Genomic DNA, 15934 nt, shown 5'->3' with positions numbered 1-15934 from the left:
GAGACTTCCAGCAGGGGACAGACAGCACCCTGGTAGAAATCCCAGAACTTCCAAATTACCATAAACTGGAAGTGCCAGGGGGACTGGAATTTTTACAAAAGACATTGCATTTCTCTAGTGTGGGCTCCCCACCCTCTGTGTCTAATCTATTTCTGGCTAACAAGAAGTGTCTAGTAAAATAATTTTAAGACCTCACCAAGCCTGTTGGCACTCTAGATTTAGGCGGAATTGGAAGTGCTTATTCCCAGAAAGAAGCAAGAATCTGCTAAGTACCATACTTTCTGCAATTTAGTCATCTGCTAAACTCTCAGCTCACAGCTGTACTTATCCAACCCTCAGGACAGATTCCAATTCTGCAAAATGCAAGCTTTGTAAAAACAAAAAAACAAAACAAAAAGCAGAACAGACAAATAAGGTTGTGACTGCAAACACAGCCTTCCATAAGAGAACTGATATAGACTGGAACAGTTCTAAGATGTGTTGACGGTTCCATTCATTCAATGATCTATTAACTATAATCTGACAACGCTAAGGGCTAGATTTTTTTTTTTTAAAGTTAAAACAAATTCCCATGCGCAGAGCCCAAATAAAGATACACAGTAGTAATTCTAGAAGTTATTTGCATCATCTTCTCTCTGTCTCACACTCAATGCTGTGAAGTACCTTAAAGGGTAGTTTCCATAAACAAGTCTTTATTATACTCTTTAGCTTCATGGAAATCTTGCGACTGACACAAGTAGAATATTGCTATGAACCAACGACAGCATAATGCTTCAGCTCATAGCTTCAGCGCATAGTCTGTAACTAACGGCCTTGGCTACATGGAGGTTTAATCTGCAAAGCGTTAATGCACAATATGCAAACCACACCTATAATGTGCACACAGGACAGCTGTGACCTCTTTCAGTTCACATCAGTTGCACGTTGCACCAGGTTATAAAATTTGGTAATGCTCAGGAGATTAATGATGGCTTTGTTCACATGGGATTTCCAAAATGCACTGAACAACTGATGGGACCATGTGCCTATCATTTGCTCCCTGCATCAGGGGGATCAGAGTTTATAAACAGAAAACAGTATTTCTCCATGGTGCTCTGAGGGCTAGTGGACCACTGTGGCAAGTTTACAAACAAACATAGCGTGGTCTAGAAAGGTCCATGATGGAAAGATCTTTCAGAACTCAGCTCTATTTATCTTAATGAATAAGGGACAGTTTGCCCCCAGAATCATTATGGATATTAGTGGTATGGCGACTACTCTAGTTATCCCGGGAGACCTGGTTTATTCTCTGATGCCCTGGTTAAAGAAGCCATTCACAGGTCACTTGCATGGAAGGAAGGAACTGTTTAACTATCACCTTAGTAATTGCAGTGACAGTAAAGTACACATTTGGTCATCTGAAAGAAAGGTGGCGCTGTTTACAGACTATGTTGGAAGATTCAGAAAAAATCTTGCCTAAGATTAAAGCTGCATCTGGTATTTTGCATTTATAATAGTAAGGGATAAAGTCTTCACTGTGGGCTAAATCGCTGATGCAATCGATTTAGTGGGTCTGGTGAAGATGCGATAAGTCTACAGGAGAGCATCTCTTGCTGACACAGCACTGCGTAGACACTGCGGTAAGCTGATGTAAACTACATAGACTTAAGTTATGTAAATTATCATTATAATAAAATTGCAAGGAATCTGACCAGATATTCCATGTAAGACATCTGTGAAAATGTTATGATTTGCTAAGTATGATTAGGGTTGCCAGGTGTCCAATTTCCAACCAGAACACCCTGTTGAAAAGGGACCTTGGCAGCTCCAGTCAGCACCGCTCTCAGAAAGTTGGCAATCCTAAGTATGATAATCTTATTGATATGGTTGTATCATCTTTGTAATGTGAGTTATAGATTTGTATGTATAGGGTCATCAGCTTTACAATGAACCCATTGAAAGGCACCAGAGGATACACCTGATGAGTCAGCAAGACGTGTGGGAACATAGTGAGTGACGTTCCAGTGAACACCGCTCTCCGAATGGCTTGTAACATCTGGGATAAAATTCCACCAACCAAGGGATGGAGGTGGATGGGTTTATCAAGTCTGTTCCGACATTGGATTTTTAGGCCGTCATGCCTTCATGGTTGCGCAGGAACGGACCAAAAGATGAACAATCGCTATGTTCGACTGTCTGGCTAAGCACTGAAGTAGAAGAAGAAGAAGAACACAGCGAGCAACTGTTGTTGGTCAAGTTCTCTGGGATTTTGTTGTTAAGAATGGGGAAGAGCACAAGATATGTGTTCTGCATCTATCTCTGACAGTACTGTGTTAATTTTTCATTTTAGTGAAGTTGAGCGATGCCACTTTGTGCACTGATTCAAAGGAACAGTAATGCTTCTAGTGTGGGACTGAAGAAATTACTTTTTAAGAATACTTTGATAGTTTATGGGGGGGCACGGGGAAGGAGACCTCTACCAGTGCTTGAGCTACAATACCCTAAAGTGGGGGGAATAAAGAGTACAATATCTAATGTAGGGATGTAAATCCAATTAAAACTCTTATCCCAGTCTCACATGCTATATAAAGAGGTGTGCCACAACATGCCATGTCTCTCTTATGGGGGTGCAGTGGATGCCTTGGGCAGCCCTCTCTGAAAATGCTAAGGTGAGGGCAGGCTCCAAAAGGAAGAGCAGATGCTCCAAAAACTGGTAGTTAAACTCACCAACTAGTCACAAACTGTGCTTCTGATCTCCCACACCAGTTACTGAGAAGCTGAAAAAGAAACACAGCCTCCTTTATTGCATTCCAGTTCTCTGACTCCCAATCAGCTCATAAGTCCAGTACAGTTAGAAGTTATTTAAAAACTCTACTCACTGTACAAAACGTTCTTCTGACCCTAAAGGATCACGTTACCAGGTCAATATTAGTTTGTATCTTACCCAAAATACCAAGCTACCAGCCAATCCTTTAGTGTCTAAAATTAAAGGTTTATTACAAGGAAAAAAGAAAGAAGAGAGTTGTTAAATGATAAAGCCCTCAGATACATACAGAGACTTCAAAGTCCATATAGCAGGTTCTTAACAATATTGGTGAGTTTGTTGGCTTGAAAGTACCTCTGAAACACATCCAAATCTTGGATAGGTCATTCAGTCCTTTGCTACAAACTGAAGTTCTGAACAAAGTTACTCCAGAGGTAAGAAGCAGGAATGAAGACAAAATGGAGACGATGTAGCTGCCTTTTATATTTTTTTGCCATGCAGCTTGTACTTCCTTTGTCCCAAACACAAGCTGCCCAGCACATTGCATGGAAAAATCCACAGATAACTGAAATGTACAGATAGGCAAAATACGAAAAATGCTGCTTGAAAACTTTGATTTAAGGATATTTACTCTGTATATTTTGACATGGGTAGTAGACAATTTGTGTTTTAATGGTTATGAAGCTTTAACTTTTTAAATCTCAACATCTACTGTCATGAAATAATTATTGTCTGACTTTCCCACCCAAAGATTTCCCTCAACTGTGAATATTTAAAACTGATAATCAAAAAAATGTTTAAAAATAAATTCTGCAAAATTACATATGGGCTGCAAAGATCAGCCGTTTGTAAAGCCTGCCTACTTGCAGCATGTATTCACCCAAGAGACAGAATGAGTATGAAGGTCCAGTAGTCTTGCAAGTTAATATTTACCAGAGAGAACACAACTGCAAGCATCACTGTAGTGAGAAACAAAGATACTTGCTGGCATTGCACAGAGGATGAATTGAACAGTTGGTGTAAGGATTTTATTAAGTCAGTTCACTTAAGCATTTTATTATTTATTTCAATAGCATCCACCATGTGCTGGGCACTGTCCATATATACACAGGAAGACTAAACTCTTGGCGGCAGAGATTATTTAAAATGATATGTATCATATGAAAGATGGGGAGAAGCATTTTTAATGCATACACAATATAGAAAAAACAAACTGTACACCTAAGTACTTCCCTACTCTATACACTAATGAATTTTGCCAATTTCTTGTAGGCATCAATGAAGATGCAAGTCTTGATGATGGATTTGAAGAGGTGAGGGTAGTATTTAAAAGATACTTCTTTGCAGGGATTCTGTGCCAATGCGGGGTTGCAGAATTCATATGGTCCACAATTTTCTGTGTCCCCATACAGAAAAATGCAAAAAAAATCTGCTAGAGGAAATGCCCCTCACCCCAAACAGAGGTGAGGCATGGGGGGCCACACAGGGTTATGCGCCACTGCTTTTCCCGCCCCTCCCCCCCCTTTGCAAATGGAGAGCTGCCCAATTCAGAGGCTGCATCTAGTCTTGGGCTCCATGGACTCTGCAGCTGAATGCGGCCTCTTGGGTCCTAGTTCCAGTCATGCTCCCCTTCTGTGTTCTGGGAGTCTTCCTATTTTCTGTGGAACAGTGAGTTCCTGCGGTGGGACTGGGTAAGTGGTGGTGAGAGGAAGAGGCAGTGGGGAAAGAAGGGGGGTAGAATAGGGCAGGGGAAGGGGAATGTGGGAGTGAGGAGAGGGGATAGAGAAGAGAAGGGGATAGGGGAATCACGGGGGAGGGGCATCCCTCAGCAGCAGCTGGGGATTTTCCACTAAGCAGGCCCATCGAACCCTCAGCTGACAATCCCTACCCTTCTACACCTGGACCCCTCCGACAAGCCCCCCACACCCAGACCCCCACTGCACTGAGCCCCAGTCATGTGCACCTGGACCTCCACCCCATCAAGCCCTCCAGCACCCAGACCCCCACCAGACCCATCTCCCCACACCCAGACCCCCCCCCCATGATCCCAAACACCATAACCTGGATCCCCTGCAGAGTCCCATTATCCCTGCACCCGGAACCCCCCAATGAGCCACTGTGCATCCAGATCTCTCATTGAGCCGCCCACACCTAGACTGCCCCACCCAGAAACCTCTCACATCACACCTGGATCCCCCCACACTAAGTACTTCCACACTTGGGTCCTGCTGGGCTGAGCCTGCCTACTACCCACACCTGGTGCGCCTGGCACAGAGGGGCGGGGCCCTGGAGTGTTTCTGGGGCAGGCCCAATCACTACACTCTTAAACTTCATTTCAAGTGACCAGCTTCAACATGTTACCCCTCTTGCTTAACAATCTGTCCCAACTTGTATTTAGCTCAGATTCTGCTTCCTTCCCCAGACCTAATGAAGATCTGTGTAGTCTGAAAGCTCATAACTTCCAGCAACAGAAATTGGTCCAATAAGAGATATTACCTCACCTACCTTCTCTCTCATATATCTGGAAACATCACCACTATGACGACGCTTCAGACACATTTATGCTGACTTTCATTATATTCACTCAAATATTATATTTTAAGTGTTTTCTCCAAAAGTTGTTTGATAACAGTACACCTCTACCTCGATATAACATGACCTGATACAACATGAATTCGGATATAATGCAGTAAAGCAGTGCTCCGGGGATCAAAGCAAGTTCAATATAACGCAGTTTCACCTATAATGCAGTAAGATTTTTTGGCTCCCGAGGACAATGTTATATCGAGAAAGAGGTGTATTTTAAAAGTTAACTTAAACTGTATGTAACAAATCACTATACTTAAAAAAAAAAATGAAAAGCAAATGATATTGAACACTTGAGGAATTGTTTATGCAAAGTCTCATGATGTTTGTTAAAAGCAGTAATCATTCATTTTTTAAACGGCTTCTATGCATACTCTGCAGAGAGGCCAACAAAATTAATCCTTCTTTATTCCTGATGGGGCCTTGAGAATGTCTACCTCCATCCCCACATTCTATTATCACCTTCCTTCCAATTAGGGACAAGATTCCCTTTGCAATCTGTCAACACTGTTCCTCTGCTGCCCAAAAGGTTTACATGAGTAGGGCCTTACCAAATTCATGGCCCTGAAAAATGCATCACAAACCATGAAATCAGGTCTCCCCCTGTGAAATCTGGTCTTTTTTTGTGCTTTTCCCTATACTATACAGATGTCACAGGGGAGACCAGTGTTTTGCTCTAAAAGGGAGTTGCAGGGGGGTGGCAAAGTTATTTTAGGGGGGTCACGGTATTGTTGTGCTGCCTTCAGAGCTGATTGGCCAGAGAGCGGTGGCTGTTGGCTGGGTGCCCAGCTTTGACGGGCACACCCCACCAGCAACAGTGCAGAAGTAAGGGTGGCAACACTATCCCATCCCATCCTTCTGTGCTGCTATCTTCAGAGCTGGGCAGATAGAGAATTGCAGCTGCTGCCTGAGGGCCCAATTCTGCAGGCAGCAGCACAGAAGTAAGGTTGGCAACACCATACCACACTATCCTTACTTCTGCACTGCTGCTGACAGTAGCTTTGCCTTCAGAGCTGGGCTCTGCCTCTTCTCTCTAACTGCCCAGCTCCGAAGGCAGTGCCGCAACCAGCAGCAGCACAGAAGTACGGGTAGCAATACTGTGAGCCCCCTACAATAACCTTGCATCCCACCACACAACTGCCTATTGGGTCAGCACCGTGAAATTTCAGATTTAAATAGCTGAAATCATGAAATTTACTATTTTTACAATTCTATGACTGTGAAATTGACCACAATGAACCATGAATTTGTTAAGGCCCTATACATGAGACACTTCCTTCCCCAACTCTATGGGCCTCAGAAGAAAAAGGCAGAGTGATTAATGTGTAGGCCTGCTGCAAGGTAGTGCAGAGCTCTTCCAGAATGCTGCTCAACAATCTTGAATATGCCAGTTTGCATTGTAAAGTTATCTGAGCAGATCATTTTATACAATATTCTTGCCTCAGAGACAGAGAGAGAGAGTAACACCCCACAGCTGTGCAGGAACTTCACAACCCCATTCTAATACAGAAACCTTTGATCCTCGCTTGGATATATTACTAGAAGTTAGAAAAAAAAAGTCTGGTAAATATAAAAATGAATTTAAATATAGCGTACAGGCTGTTTCCATGGCACCAAATATGCTTACTATAATCAAGCCTTCATCACCATGGGGGTAAGAGTGACAGTGGAGGATACTCTCTCTTAGTTCCATCTGGAGATCCAGTTCTCTTCACATGCACATTGCATCTTAGAATTCTGCTGCCGCAAGAGATTTTGATAGAACAAACCAAATGCATTCCCCATACTAGCGAAGTTAAATACAACCATTTCTCATTGCACAGACAAGGCCCTTAGCACATAAAAGCCATTTGCAAGATATACCTTTTGCAAAGGGAAAATTGAACAACTTCATTTATGCTATCACCAAGACTTTAACTGAGCACCAGCTCAGATTACAAGATTTGTCAGAATACTTAAAATAAAATTCTTCCTACCTTGTTTCTGTCTGCATAGTCGTCGTCAGAGGCTCTCTCCCTACTGGGCTTTAAAAATCATGCTCAACCACTGTTAAAACATGACCAGAAAGGTTTTCAATTGCAGTTTGGTCAACAAATGCATATGGTGCAAAACTACGCCAGAACCACCAAGCTCTTGTGTAGGTGTTGAATATTATGAAAACTACTGTAATAGTTTGTACCTGACTACAGCTTCCAGACAATCCTTGGTAGAATTCTGTATTGCTGAAATTGTACAAAAGCATAGTTTGTAAACTTAGTTATAAGGTTACTGTAGTGAGAGATGGCACAGTCTAGTGCACTGAGCAGAGAACTGTAATTCAGGAATACTGACTTCTAATACAGGTTCTCACAAGGACTTCCTCTGTGGTCTAGGGAAGGTCATAACTTCTCTAACATCTGTGAAATGGTGATAGTACTTACATCCATAGCAATGTCATCATAATTCACCTTTGTACAATGCTAAGCATTATTTCATGTATGTTCTGGTATCCCATCAGTTTCAACATTTTTAGAGTCAAGTATAATGCATAGTCGCCTCACATTACACAGTATCTTTTCAAAGGTTTCAAAGTAGCAGACGTGTTAGCCTGTAGCCGCAAAAAGAACAGGAGTAGTTGTGGCACCTTAGAGACTAACAAATTTATTTGAGCATAAACTTTCGTGGGCTACAGCCCACTTCATCGCAACTTGTAAAGTGTTTCAGATCAACCGGGCTATCTCCAGTGGGATTTCTAAAAAACAACTGGATGAGGCAATTAAAACACGTCATCTGTTAAAAATGGACTTCACTATGTTATCCTGTTCACATTTCTGCTAACCCATTTGAGCAGTTCTTTGTGTGCCTTTACAGAGTATAATCTAAATCGTACTGAATTTTCATCTGGACAGTTGGTTATTCCTCATGAAAAACAGATAGACAAAAATCTCATGAAGATCATTTATTTTTCAGTAGTGTCTAGGAAACCCAGCCAAGGTACCACGACCTTTATGCGAGGTACTGTATATAAATAGGCTCCTGCAACTACATCTGTGCAGGCAGATCTTTATGCCCATTTACAGTTTGACTTCAGTGAGACCCTCCTTATACATAAGTATTGTCCACCCATGCAGATCCAACTGCAGAACAGGGCCATAGAAACGTAATCCTTACCCCCTCCCCTCCCCCAGAGTTTGCAATCTAAATTAAGACCAGAGGCAACTAGTTAGAAAAACAATAGGAGGAGGGAGGATGTGGGCAAAAGTAATAAGATTACTCTGTTATAATAAGTTAACGCTCACAATTTAATTCTATTAAATAATTTGGCTTTGGGTGTGTATTTAAGACGTTTAAACCTCTACCTACTCTGTTTTTTAAAACAAAACCATCAACTTGTTAGTTTTGTTTTCTGGTATAACCAAGAAGGATCCAGGATAATGATGACAGAGTCACTGACACGTCCACTGTAATGGTGACATTTTACTAGCCCAAATATCTGATTGCTGGCCAAAATGTATTATTATTTTCCTAGCCACTGATCATCAATAAGTTCCATCCCATAAAACATCATTCACCAGAATGACTTCTCAAATTTCCAAGATTTTACAAATTATTGGTTTTCTTGCACAATTTCCCACCACATCTTGGAGCCCTGAAAGTTAACATTTGTTCCTACTTTTCCCCCCCTCTATAAGACACATGCACACTTGCTTATTTTATATAGGGTTGTTCATAAATGCCAGGCTTCTGGTTAAAGAGGAAAAAAGCATGAGGCATGAACCATCAAGTGAACAAAACAAAACGGATAAAGATGTTCAGCAATAGCCTAGTGGTAAAGTTGGATATATCACATAAAATACCTGGGTTAGATTCTTACTCTTACAATAAAGAGTCTTGTGTTGTTCAGGAATGAGCCATGTGACAAAATTCCTGAAGTCTCGTCTACACCAAGAAAAAAAATATCAGATTGATAAGGTAACTATCCGCTGGTGCATGATGGAAACTGTGAACAGACATACTTTTCAACACCACGTTGATCCCTTCATACCTAAACATCCATCCATATTCCTCCATTGAGTCCTTCCCAAAAGACCTCCCTACAAAAAATCAGCTGCAGAGTAGGGAAACCCTTTATGAGAAATTCTGCGATCTGAATGCCCCTTTTTAAAAACCCAGACACTGTTAAAATAAGTGCCTCTACTACTTGCAACCACCTTATAGAGAGCAAACAATTTTTCAAGAAGTTAGAGCCCAAACTATTTACAGCTTTATAGGTCAAGACTGAAACCATAAGACCGTAAGAACACAGGAATTGCCACACAGGATCATACTAGAGATTCAGCTAGTCCAATATTCTGTCTCTAACAGTGACCAGGACCAGATGATTTATAGAAGGTTTAAGAAACAATAATGGACAGTTAATGTATGATTTATGCTGTCCAGCATGAGTTCTCTCTTGCATTTTTAACACATCTAATGTAATTGTAGTTGACGTCATAAGAATGTCTTATCTTTTTTGGAACTATAAGTTATTTGCCTCAATGATATCTGGTGGCAATGAGTTCTAAAGGTTAGTTACAACTTGTTTAAATAACTATTCCCTTTAATCAGTTTCAAATGTGTTGTCTTTAAATTTCATTCAAGTCCCAAGACTCTTGTATTATGAGAAAGATAAATATTCTATTCAGGTTCTTATGCTGTGACCATCAGGAACCAGAGCCCCTATTTTATTTTTCTCTACACTATACTACACTCCTACCCTCACTCTGCACGGAACAATACCTATCTTCTCAATCTCTCCACATGGGGGAAGTCTTCTCATGTCTCTAGCATTTGAAAGTAGTATTCCTATTGAGAATATACCATAGATTCATATACCAGGATTAGAAAATACTGTGAATATAACCATTCCTTTTACATCTATCATCATGTACTTTTTTGCCCACTGCTGAGAATTGAGCATTTCAGGGGGCTGTCCACAGTGACACCCAGTTCCTTCTTGAGTAATTATAGTTTACTTGAAACCAGTAAATGTGTATTATTAATTCAAATTATTCCTTCCAATACGTACTACTTTGCACTTGTCAACTCTGAATCTGCCAGCATGCTTTAATCTAGCTTTGCTAGCTTTTCCTGGACTTCCTTACTCTACTCCAGTGTAAGTAAACTAAATAATAGTGCTATCTTCAAGTATTATTCACTATTCACTCCCATTCTTCCAGATCATTGATATATCAAACACCACGAGTCCTAGTGTGCAGCCTTAGGGCATCCCACTGTTAATTTTTTTGCCATGTTGAAAACTGGACATTTATTCCTTTTGTTTTCGTCTCTTCGCCAGTTTTCTGCCTACAGCTGGATGCGGTCTCTCATACCATGACCACTTCGTTTCCTTAATAGCTTCTTGTGAAGAACTTAGTCAAAGGCTTTTTGAAAGTCCAGATAACTAGTGTAATCCAGTTCTCATCTTGACAATAGGTATAGAGTTCTGTGTAACTCCATGTCTGACGTTTTTCATGTGTACTAGACAGTCCCTCTTATCTTACACTCCATGCTCCAAACAACGGTAGGGATCGGACATGGAGCCTTAACGAACTAGTTGCAGGGTGTTGGTGTGAGTGTACACTGAGGTGTCTGAAAGGTGGTGAGATGGATTGGTCCTGGGGTAGGTGCTGTCTGGTAGGATGGGGGGGGCAGATACCCCCACATACTTTCTGTCCCACTAGCTGCATCCTCCTCCAGGCTTATCCCCCTTCCCATTTGGCTCCAGCTTGGAGAACCTCAAGTTGGGAGGTAGAAAGGCCTGCAAACTACCTGAAGAGCAGTGCCATCGCAACCTCCATTGTCAGAGAGATAACTACAGGGCCATTTCTGTAGCCCAATTGGATATGTAGGCTCTAGCTGGGCTGCGAGAATACGCGACTGAGCTGTCAGATATAAGACACTTGGCGGTCCTGCTTGTAAGGCCCACACTTGGAAGAAATATCTAAGTCTATCTATCTAGCATCCCCCTGGTAGTTTCTCAGTGCCTCACAATTGTACTATTAAAATAGCCACTTGGTAGATTATCAGAAATTTTGGATAAAATTTATCAGTAGTCTAATTTAAAAACTGGCTAGGAGACAGAAGGGTCTATGAATAATCTAGTGAAATTGAACACAAACATTTGTAGGGTATATCTACTCTAAGGCCAGATCCTCCACGGTGCTGAGCACCTCCTGCAAAACGCTGAACTCTCTCAACTCCATGAACAGAAATTTGAGGGCTTTTAGCCTCTCACAGGAAGCAATCAGCATGTTGCAGGATTGGGTGTTAACAGGAGCATGATAGGGCTCTCAAATTGAAATTTTGCCATTGTCTCTGACAGAAGCAAGATTAAGATCGAAGCTTTGCTCTGCAAAATCTAACTCAAAATGTAACTGAAAGTGATTTGTGCCTCATTAGCGAGCACTATCAGGCGGGGAAAGTTCAGTTTTTTGTTCTACTGGATCCATACATTAATACTTGATTATTAGCAGCATTCTACAATAAACAGAGCTTATATTAACATAAAAAGAAATAGATTAAGCCATCATCTGGGCCTCCCACTGCACTCTGTCTTGTAGGCTATAAGCTCGCTCACCAGGGATGCTAGAATCCCCAGCCCCTACTCCTTTACTTAACCGTCCTAAAGCCATTGGTAAACGAGCAGCAGAAGCTGGAATCTGGCCTGATTCATATAACCTGAATTAATAAGTATTTTGCCTGGGAGGGATACATGCTGATTCTCTTCTTTAGAAGTTTGACAGAAACTGGTCTTAAAGACAGTACTAGATTGTTCCCTTTCTGGGAATACAGAAGAAAAAATCAAATTTAAATTACAATTAAACAAGCATTCTCTTTTCAATATATCTAATATTTTGTAGTAGCTAGATCTAATCTGATGTTATTTGTTGTGAGCTATCATGCCAGTTTGGAATGATATAACTAATTGAAAATACTTATAATTTAAAAGCGACAGAGTCCTGTGGCAGCTTATAGACTAACACAGATATTGGAGCGTAAGCTTTTACAGGTGAATACTCACTTCATCAGACGCAGACGTATTCACCCACAAAAGCTTATGCTCCAATCCGTCTGTTAGTCTATAAGCTGCCACAGGACTCTGTCGCTTTTTACAGAGGCAGACTAACATGGCTACCCCTCTGCTACTATAATTTAAAAAACTCACATTCCTAATAAACAAGAATCAAATTCAATACTATTAGTATTGTTCCATATGCACAGATAAGTGAGACAGAAAACAAATACACAGTTCAGAGTGACTAGCCTTTTCTTATTATCTCCATTTTGCAAAACTACTGGTCTGGAATAGATGCAATATGAGGCAAAGCAGATAAAGCAGAGAAGATAATTGCTACAGTAAGAAATGCAGACGGCACACACACAAAAAAAATCGGAACTCTGTGTAGTTCCTGTTACACCAATATCAGTTCCAGACTGGTGGAGTACAGGATGCAGAAATAACCAAGATAGCAAGACAACTTTCCCTTAATCATTAAAGAATTTCATTGAATTAGTACTCAATCCCCCTGTAACTTTAGCATGGGGTATTCAAAGATGGTAAATCTGCTTTGTTTATCAAATTCTTGAGCTAGCTCAAGAACTGCACTGTTGACCTGCTAAAAGATAGGTCTGAGGATTTTACATCCAGTTTTTCAATAGTTAGGAAAGAACTTTCTCAAGAGCAAAGGTCTGAGTTTCTAGAATGGGGTGAGCAAACTTTTTGGCCTGAGGGCTGCATCAGGTTTTGGAAATTGTATGGAGGGCCACTTAGGGGAGCTGTGCCTCCCCAAACAGCCAGACGTGGTGTGGCCTCCACCCCCCCCCCCCGCTTCTTGCCCCCTGACACCACCCCCCTTCCCCCAGACTCCTGCTTCATCCAATCCCCCTGTTCCCTGACAGCCCCCCCGGGGCCCTCCCCATCCAACCACCCCTTCTCCCTGACCACCCCGGTACCCCTGGCCCTGACTGCCGCACTGCCCCATCCAACCCCCACATCCTTCCTGACTGCCCCACCGGGACCCCTGCCCCATTCAACCCGTTTCCCACCCTCTGACTGCCCCAATCCCTATCCACCTCCCCATTCCCTGACCACCACCCCTAACTCCCCTGCCCTCTATCCACCCACCCACCCCCTGCTCCCTTACCGCACTGCGCTGCCCCAGGAGCTCACAGCCCCGCTGCCCAGAGCAAGCTGAGGCTGCGGGGAAGGGGGAACAGCAGGGGAGGGGTTGGGGGCGAGCCTCCTGAGGCAGTTGCTCAGGGGCTGGGTAGGAGTGTCCCGCAGGCTGGATGTGACCAGCAGGCCACAGTTTGTCACCTCTGTTCTAGAATCAATTATATCAAAGAGAGATCGCAGAGAATGCACCACTATTGTATTGCAAGAAAAAAGAAACAATGAAAACAATTATAAAAAAATGAGTTAATGGTTGTTTTGCCTTGTTGTGTAAATGAAAGGTCTTTCTGAGGTGGGATGGGGGGGATGAAGCTGAGTACTGATGGATTTTTGCCAACAGGGCCTGCTCTTCCTGGTACACCAGGATCTGTGGTCTTGCCAAGGAGGACTGCTGGAGATAAAAAGCTAGTTTCCATTCTTGATGGAGGGGAGTGGATCCCTGAGGTCTGAGAAAGTGGCCTCAGAAAGGCTAGAGTAGCATCCTGTATGTAAATGGGTGGTTGGTAGGTTGCTGACCAGACCAATGCCAGCCCTGATGCAATGGCTGAATTCCAAATAACTCTTTTGGTTTTCCAGCACTACCAATCAGTGAGTGGCTCAATGCTGGTAGGAAGATGTACCAAGGTGATGCTGTGGAAGACAATATCTTCTCCAGTACGTATAGTGCTGTTAGTACTGTGACTTGTCAGTACCAGTCAACATCTTGGTGCCAATGAAAGTTCCGTGGCGTGCATTTCTTCCACTAGTGCCAGGGGTGGCATCAGTGTGGGTGCCTTCCGTACTGGTCCCGCGGTACCAATGGAATCTGCTGCATTGCAGACTGCTCCTTTTCATTTGTCTTCACTACTGGATGAGTTTTGAAGGGTTTTATCCCAAGATGCCTTCCTGTGTCTCTCAGAGAGAGGATACCAAGCTCTTTCTTGAACTGCTCTCCCAGGGCTCTGGACAGCCTCTTTCTGTAATCTGCTTCAAAGCTGACAGTCTCAATGATTCCAGTGCTGTGGTAGGTGCTGATTTCACTGAATCTTAGGTGCTTGCTCTACAGAGCACAGTGCGGGGGGTCCTTAGACCCCAGATCTTGTGTCTGATGCCCCTCTAAGACTGACCGAAGCAATCAAATTGGAATCTTGCATCCTGTGATTTTCAGGTTCCAGTGGAGAACAAGGTGCAAACTGAGCATGTGCTTGGGATGTGGTATTTTCTCAGGCAGAAGAGGCACCTGCAGCGCCAGTCTTTAAGCAGGACAGTCAAGGCTTGAAGCCTGCAAGTTGTGTGTTGACCATCTTGAGATCCTTGTACAGGAGTCTGTATGAATGAGAATTATTCAGTCCATGACATCAAAAAGTAAGGGAATGAAGGCTGTTCTGAAGGTGTTTCAGAAGCTTAGATGAAGACAGCTCTCATAGTAGTCAACAGGACACATCTAGGTTCCACCTTATTGCTATGGATGACCAGAGAGAACTGAGGGAGGGTTGCAGTTGCCCTTCCCTTTATTCTCTTGCATGGAGGCAAAAGAAAGCTTAACTGCTGGCTAAAACAATCCGGTCTTGCTTGCATGGGGTGCATGCACACCTTCTGTGGGATCCATACTTACACATATTTGACAAAGAAAAAGGGGTTAAGCAAAACTTAAACAAACAAACCATATTAGGCACCCATTTAGTAGAATTTCTCCCCCCACACCAGTAGTGATGAAGGGGTTGGCCATATTCTCCATAGCAGTCAGCAAAACTAGGCCTATACAGGAGAGCGGTGATCTGTGTCAAAGTTAGACTCAGGACTCACAGTTTGTCAGACCACTCTGTTTTATTAGCACAGCGCTCTGCTGATAACACCCAGATAATGTGAGCACCATGCAAGACACAAATTATCTTATTTATACAGATAAAAAGGCAAGAACTTAACAAGATAACAAAGGAAGCAGAATCTGATAAGTTTACCTGAACTAGGCATGCATATCTTATTTCCTTACTATTACCGATCTTCTGTTAATGTTAGCACCCTTGTTTATGCCTAATGTTTCTTTTCCGGGCACCTGTATTTCAACATTTCTTATTTCTGCTTAAAGGTACATACAACATTTCTTTAATCCATTCTTATTTTTACAATATAATTCATTCTACTTTCACACCTGTAAATATGAAACACATGGTGGACCTTTCCAAAGACAGAGGAGCAGCTATGCTCCCAAAAGCTACCACACTCAAGGCAGAAATAATATCCCTAGGAGCTCCCAAAGAGCCATCCTGTCTTTGCAGCACTCCAAAATGCAGGCTATGCCTTAAACGTAGAATAAAGCCCTCCCTCTGGGGTGTGCTTCCTGCTTGCACATATGGTACCTGTACAAAAACTATTACTCAAGATCTATTATCTTTGCTTTTATAAAATACTAAGCTGCTATATTCTAAATA

At 42.3% G+C, this 15934-nt stretch overlaps 1 protein-coding gene across 19 annotated transcripts in view; it reads right to left on the bottom strand.

Annotated features, from left to right (window-relative positions):
- The window catches only part of ADD1 (adducin 1), a 126105-nt gene that overhangs the window by 95609 nt on the left and 14562 nt on the right, over window positions 1–15934 (bottom strand). For 2 of the 19 annotated variants that reach the window (XM_030564201.1, XM_030564202.1), the window contains exon 2: window positions 7306–7375. The exons of the other annotated variants lie outside the window; for them this stretch is intronic. The gene's annotated coding sequence lies outside the window, so the exon portion shown is untranslated. The remainder of the gene's footprint in view (window positions 1–7305; window positions 7376–15934) is intronic. 19 annotated transcript variants of the gene reach the window in all.

Source organism: Gopherus evgoodei, chromosome 5, assembly GCF_007399415.2.
Source record: "Gopherus evgoodei ecotype Sinaloan lineage chromosome 5, rGopEvg1_v1.p, whole genome shotgun sequence".
Lineage (NCBI taxonomy): Eukaryota > Metazoa > Chordata > Testudines > Testudinidae > Gopherus > Gopherus evgoodei.
The sequence above is the reverse complement of the archived record's forward strand: the minus strand, read 5'-3'. Positions and strand labels throughout refer to the sequence as shown.